Raw genomic sequence first — 8,069 nt, forward strand, 5'->3', positions numbered from 1 at the left:
TCATGGGATTATTCAACCACCAGAAGCCACGACAACAGCTGCAGGGCTTCAACAGACACACATACCTGAAACATACCTGTAGAGGGTTCTGGGAGTTCTTCTACTCCCGGACTCTACAGACCCCAAGCTCTGGACTGCCTCGCATGTGGTGTTTTACTCAGCCAGGGCCCAGTATACCAACACCGGCCTCCACCTCCACACACACGCACGCTACACCAGAACATCAGTTTCCCCTTAAAGTCAGTCAATCTGTGGGTTCAATTTTGGGTTAAGCCAGGACATATGTTCAGAAACACAGGCCTGGATGATGTGACGACACCTGGACGGTATGACAACACCTGCACGGTATGACAACACCTGGACTTGTTGGGAATTGAAGAATCTCATCATCTTTCTGACTGACGATATATTTGCCTGGTATATAGGCAAATATACCTATATACCTAACGTTGATGTAAGAGAACATGGCTTCGGTTTGAAAGCTTGATATATTTTCTTTTATGATCTCAAAGGGAGAAAATATTTTCTCAGATGCAGGGGAAGAATGAAGCAATGACAGGTGGTTCATCATGTAGCAATGACAGGTGGTTCATCATGAGGCAATGACAGGTGGTTCATCATGTAGCAATGACAGGTAGTTCATCATGAGGCAATGACAGGTGGTTCATCATGTAGCAATGACAGGTAGTTCATCATGAGGCAATGACAGGTGGTTCATCATGTAGCAATGACAGGTGGTTCATCATGAGGCAATGACAGGTGGTTCATCATGAGGCAATGACAGGTGGTTCATCATGTAGCAATGACAGGTGGTTCATCATGAGGCAATGACAGGTGGTTCATCATGAGGCAATGACAGGTGGTTCATCATGAGGCAATGACAGGTGGTTCATCATGAGGCAATGACAGGTGGTTCATCATGAGGCAATGACAGGTGGTTCATCATGTAGCAATGACAGGTGGTTCATCATGAGGCAATGACAGGTGGTTCATCATGAGGCAATGACAGGTGGTTCATCATGAGGCAATGACAGGTGGTTCATCATGAGGCAATGACAGGTGGTTCATCATGTAGCAATGACAGGTGGTTCATCATGAGGCAATGACAGGTGGTTCATCATGAGGCAATGACAGGTGGTTCATCATGTAGCAATGACAGGTGGTTCATCATGTAGCAATGACAGATGGTTCATCATGAGGCAATGACAGGTGGTTCATCATGTAGCAACGACAGGTGGTTCATCATGAGGCAATGACAGGTGGTTCATCATGTAGCAATGACAGGTGGTTCATCATGAGGCAATGACAGGTGGTTCATCATGAGGCAATGACAGGTGGTTCATCATGAGGCAATGACAGGTGGTTCATCATGAGGCAATGACAGGTGGTTCATCATGTAGCAATGACAGGTGGTTCATCATGAGGCAATGACAGGTGGTTCATCATGAGGCAATGACAGGTGGTTCATCATGTAGCAATGACAGGTGGTTCATCATGAGGCAATGACAGGTGGTTCATCATGAGGCAATGACAGGTGGTTCATCATGTAGCAATGACAGGTGGTTCATCATGAGGCAATGACAGGTGGTTCATCATGTAGCAATGACAGGTGGTTCATCATGAGGCAATGACAGGTGGTTCATCATGTAGCAACGACAGGTGGTTCATCATGAGGCAATGACAGGTGGTTCATCATGAGGCAATGACAGGTAGTTCATCATGAGGCAATGACAGGTGGTTCATCATGTAGCAATGACAGGTGGTTCATCATGAGGCAATGACAGGTGGTTCATCATGAGGCAATGACAGGTGGTTCATCATGAGGCAATGACAGGTGGTTCATCATGAGGCAATGACAGGTGGTTCATCATGTAGCAATGACAGGTGGTTCATCATGAGGCAATGACAGGTGGTTCATCATGAGGCAATGACAGGTGGTTCATCATGTAGCAATGACAGGTGGTTCATCATGTAGCAATGACAGATGGTTCATCATGAGGCAATGACAGGTGGTTCATCATGTAGCAACGACAGGTGGTTCATCATGAGGCAATGACAGGTGGTTCATCATGTAGCAATGACAGGTGGTTCATCATGAGGCAATGACAGGTGGTTCATCATGAGGCAATGACAGGTGGTTCATCATGAGGCAATGACAGGTGGTTCATCATGAGGCAATGACAGGTGGTTCATCATGTAGCAATGACAGGTGGTTCATCATGAGGCAATGACAGGTGGTTCATCATGAGGCAATGACAGGTGGTTCATCATGTAGCAATGACAGGTGGTTCATCATGAGGCAATGACAGGTGGTTCATCATGAGGCAATGACAGGTGGTTCATCATGTAGCAATGACAGGTGGTTCATCATGAGGCAATGACAGGTGGTTCATCATGTAGCAATGACAGGTGGTTCATCATGAGGCAATGACAGGTGGTTCATCATGTAGCAACGACAGGTGGTTCATCATGAGGCAATGACAGGTGGTTCATCATGAGGCAATGACAGGTAGTTCATCATGAGGCAATGACAGGTGGTTCATCATGTAGCAATGACAGGTGGTTCATCATGAGGCAATGACAGGTGGTTCATCATGAGGCAATGACAGGTGGTTCATCATGAGGCAATGACAGGTGGTTCATCATGAGGCAATGACAGGTGGTTCATCATGTAGCAATGACAGGTGGTTCATCATGAGGCAATGACAGGTGGTTCATCATGAGGCAATGACAGGTGGTTCATCATGTAGCAATGACAGGTGGTTCATCATGTAGCAATGACAGATGGTTCATCATGAGGCAATGACAGGTGGTTCATCATGTAGCAACGACAGGTGGTTCATCATGAGGCAATGACAGGTGGTTCATCATGTAGCAATGACAGGTGGTTCATCATGAGGCAATGACAGGTGGTTCATCATGAGGCAATGACAGGTGGTTCATCATGAGGCAATGACAGGTGGTTCATCATGAGGCAATGACAGGTGGTTCATCATGTAGCAATGACAGGTGGTTCATCATGAGGCAATGACAGGTGGTTCATCATGAGGCAATGACAGGTGGTTCATCATGTAGCAATGACAGGTGGTTCATCATGAGGCAATGACAGGTGGTTCATCATGAGGCAATGACAGGTGGTTCATCATGTAGCAATGACAGGTGGTTCATCATGAGGCAATGACAGGTGGTTCATCATGTAGCAATGACAGGTGGTTCATCATGAGGCAATGACAGGTGGTTCATCATGTAGCAACGACAGGTGGTTCATCATGAGGCAATGACAGGTGGTTCATCATGAGGCAATGACAGGTAGTTCATCATGAGGCAATGACAGGTGGTTCATCATGTAGCAATGACAGGTGGTTCATCATGAGGCAATGACAGGTGGTTCATCATGAGGCAATGACAGGTGGTTCATCATGAGGCAATGACAGGTGGTTCATCATGTAGCAATGACAGGTGGTTCATCATGAGGCAATGACAGGTGGTTCATCATGAGGCAATGACAGGTGGTTCATCATGAGGCAATGACAGGTGGTTCATCATGTAGCAATGACAGGTGGTTCATCATGAGGCAATGACAGGTGGTTCATCATGTAGCAATGACAGGTGGTTCATCATGAGGCAATGACAGGTGGTTCATCATGTAGCAATGACAGGTGGTTCATCATGAGGCAATGACAGGTGGTTCATCATGCGGCAATGACAGGTGGTTCATCATGTAGCAATGACAGGTGGTTCATCATGAGGCAATGACAGGTGGTTCATCATGAGGCAATGACAGGTGGTTCATCATGCGGCAATGACAGGTGGTTCATCATGAGGCAATGACAGGTGGTTCATCATGAGGCAATGACAGGTGGTTCATCATGTAGCAATGACAGGTGGTTCATCATGAGGCAATGACAGGTGGTTCATCATGAGGCAATGACAGGTGGTTCATCATGAGGCAATGACAGGTGGTTCATCATGAGGCAATGACAGGTGGTTCATCATGTAGCAATGACAGGTGGTTCATCATGAGGCAATGACAGGTGGTTCATCATGTAGCAACGACAGGTGGTTCATCATGAGGCAATGACAGGTGGTTCATCATGAGGCAATGACAGGTGGTTCATCATGTAGCAATGACAGGTGGTTCATCATGAGGCAATGACAGGTGGTTCATCATGAGGCAATGACAGGTGGTTCATCATGAGGCAATGACAGGTGGTTCATCATGCGGCAATGACAGGTGGTTCATCATGCGGCAATGACAGGTGGTTCATCATGAGGCAATGACAGGTGGTTCATCATGAGGCAATGACAGGTGGTTCATCATGAGGCAATGACAGGTGGTTCATCATGAGGCAATGACAGGTGGTTCATCATGAAGCAATGACAGGTGGTTCATCATGAGGCAATGACAGGTGGTTCATCATGAGGCAATGACAGGTGGTTCATCATGCGGCAATGACAGGTGGTTCATCATGAGGCAATGACAGGTGGTTCATCATGAAGCAATGACAGGTGGTTCGCCATGAAGCAATGAGAGGTGGTTCGCCATGAAGCAATGAGAGGTGGTTCGCCATGAAGCAATGAGAGGTGGTTCGCCATGAAGCAATGACAGGTGGTTCGTCATGAAACAATGAGAGGTGGTTCACCAGACAATAACAAGAGATTATCATCAGACAATAACTGAAGGTTCACCAAACAATAACATGAGATTATCACCAGACAATAACAGGAGATTCATCATGATTGAGGATAATGAGAGAAAAGTCTCCTTATCTCGGCACTTTTCTTTGAAAAATTTGCACCAATATTGGTTCAGGTTCTACTGTTGAATTTGATGCATTTCTTTCATTTAGTTCCTTTAATTCTTTAGTCAAATTAGTTATTTAGTCAAGTTCAGTTATTTTTATGTCTTGATTTTTTATCAGAGTTGGAAAATTATGGATTTTATCAAAGTAGGAAAAGTTCCACATTATCAACAGTTAGTTCCAAATTTACCAAATTAAAAATGGAACAAACTTGGTACCAAGTACCAAGTACGAAAGTACCAAGTACTGAAACTCTGCACCTCCTACCCACTCTTCCATCTCTCTTTCCTACCAAGGGGGCCGAGCTCCTGCCCTTTCCTTACCCTTCTCGCCTTCCATTCTGCCGCCTCTCCTACCTACTCCTACCTCTCTACCCATCTGCCAGCCCCTTACCTTCAACCTCTCCTTGTGCATCTTCTTCTCTTGGTCTACCCTCACCCCGTCTCTTCTTCACCTACCCCTCCCTCACGCCCCTTGTATCCCTTTACTCAGGCCTTCCTTATCGACTTCTACTCAGTCCTTCCCTATCTACCTCTACTCATCTATACCATGCCTCACCACTTATCTACCTCCCACCTAATCTCTCTCCATCTACCTCTCTCTCGCTCATCGGGCATAACCTCAACATTTCATACGCAGTTAAGGAAATTTTAGAAACTAATATGCAAAGTTTTCGGTTACTGAGGTCCTAATGAAGGCAGGATGGGACGCGAAGCATGACCAGGAGTTAAGGAGGAGGGTGGGATGCGCAGGACCTCTCAAAGCTGCGCAGGACCTCTCAAAGCAGAGCAGGACCTCTCAAAGCAGCGTAGGACCGCTCAAAGCAGAGCAGGACCTCTCAAAGCAGCACAGGACCTCTCAAAGCAGAGCAGGACCTCTCAAAGCAGCGTAGGACCTCTCAAAGCAGCGTAGGACCTCTCAAAGCAGAGCAGGACCTCTCAAAGCAGCGTAGGACAGCTCAAAGCAGAGCAGGACCTCTCAAAGCAGCACAGGACCTCTCAAAGCAGAGCAGGACCTCTCAAAGCAGCGTAGGACCTCTCAAAGCAGCGCAGGACCTCTCAAAGCAGAGCAGGACCTCTCAAAGCAGAGCAGGACCTCTCAAAGCAGAGCAGGACCTCTCAAAGCAGCGCAGGACCTCTCAAAGCAGCGCAGGACCTCTCAAAGCAGAGCAGGACCTCTCAGAGAGGAGATGCATTCACTTAGTTCTCTTTTTTTCAGAAAACGTGAAGAAAAACCGCTTTTCAACAAAAATTAGGACGTATGACATGGATATTTTTTTCCACTGTCAGAAACGATGATGAAGTTGTAATTAGAGAAAAACAGGATCTCATTATTAAGGATCTGGCTGGGATTTGAAAATATCAATTGTATAAAAAAGGATATTGGTAGTGTTGATTCTGAAACGACCACTGATGATGAAGCAAACTGAATTGCCTCAAATTCTTTTAGAACAGTTATTGTGAATTGTGAAAAAGATGAATAAAATTGAATAAAAATGTCCATTATTCATTACAATGACCACAACTGTTATGATGGTTGATAAAATCCACTGGAGCAATGAGGTGACTGGAGGCTGGAGCGTAACGTTGAGGAACTACTTCACCTACACCTGAGTACTTGGAGGTTACCACTGAAGGTAGTCCAAGTGCGACACTTGGACTACCTTCAGTGGAAGACTGACAGACTTCCTGTGGAAGCAGTGGAATCCCAAGTTATATAGCTTATACCATGACGTGGTTCAGGGGTAAGGTGCGCGGCTGGCAGTTTGTTCATTGCCGGCTCGAGCCGCTTCATTGCTCCAGTCGTGTACGAGATCTTCTATTCACTCGAAGCAGCTTTAAATATCGAGGACACCTTCACATATAACACTAACGACATATTCCTCCGGCTAGCTGCCCTTGTTCCGTAAAAAGTATCATAACGAGAGCATAAGACGACCAAATTTCACTCAATATATCTACATTACTACATATACACTATATGTAGTATATAGTAGTAGGCATCCATCAGTCTCAGTAGTATATATGTAGTAATATATACTACATATCTCAATATGTTACAGTGTTCTGTAACAGTACTCCCAAGTGCACGTCTTAAACCACTTAACCACAGATACGCTAAAAGTCACCTAACTTGAGACTCCACTGAATCCACTACGGTGACCTGTTCCACTGCGCTGAGGCCAAACCAAGTGTTTGTACACCTTACCTGGTTCGAATCTCCATCATAGCTCCGACTGATGCTCTCATTGATACATCAGGTTAATGGGATTTCTTGGAGCATTTGAAGGGAGGTTTAGAGGTGGAACTCCTACACCACACCTGAGTGGGCGTGGGTCACGTATAACACTTGATTTGGTATTAGCTCAATGACTAAAGACCGCAAGAGGATTTAGTTCATTCCCAGGTTAAGCTACTTATAGCATGTCGTGGTTCAGCTGTTTGGAGTATCCAATGTTGCAGGTTCGAATCCTCCTCAAAGCTTAACTAATTTTCTCGTAATTATTATTATAATTATTAATATTATTAATATTATTAATATTTATTATTATTATTATTATTATTTTAATGTTAAGATTATTTTATTATTTTGTAAACGTCGCTACCTTGAGTTTGCTTTCACTTTATCAATGTGGAACTTAATATTTCCTTTACAGCTAACTGTAGTAATGGCGGGACTCAATACTTTTATTGAATACACTCGTGTGGAATTCCCTTTTAATATAAATGTTTGTGACGTACGTCAGTATCTTTTGATTTCCAACCTGTTTGGTGAAACACGCTTCATAATAACGGGGTCTGAGGGTGATAAGAGAGGCAAAAATGTTGTGATCGTGCAAAGTGCGCATGTGTCCGGTTGATCACATAGTGTACTCACCTAGTTGTGCTTCCGGGGGTTGAGCTCTGGCTCTTTGGTCCCGCCTCTCAACTGTCAATCAAGTGGTATACAGATTCTTGATCCTACTGGGCTCTATCATATCTGTAATTGAAATTGTTTGTTTGGTTGTTTAACCTTGAGAGAGGGACTTCTTGAGAAGCTGAATGAGAGGAATGCATCACGTGAACTCAGCAAAATACTCACTAACCAGTTATGTCGGAAATTCGACATACATAACATGTTTCTATAGTTAGCCATTACCACAACTTTAAAAAGAATTCGAGTTTTTCGTGACGTCATCACAACAAACCCATATTTACACATCTCATTTCTTGTAAACAACCGTCTGGTGTTTGAACTTAATAGAAACGTATTCACTAGGACTTAGAT

This window comes from Procambarus clarkii, chromosome 17 (assembly GCF_040958095.1).
Source record: "Procambarus clarkii isolate CNS0578487 chromosome 17, FALCON_Pclarkii_2.0, whole genome shotgun sequence".
In the NCBI taxonomy this organism is placed as follows: Eukaryota; Metazoa; Arthropoda; class Malacostraca; order Decapoda; family Cambaridae; genus Procambarus; species Procambarus clarkii.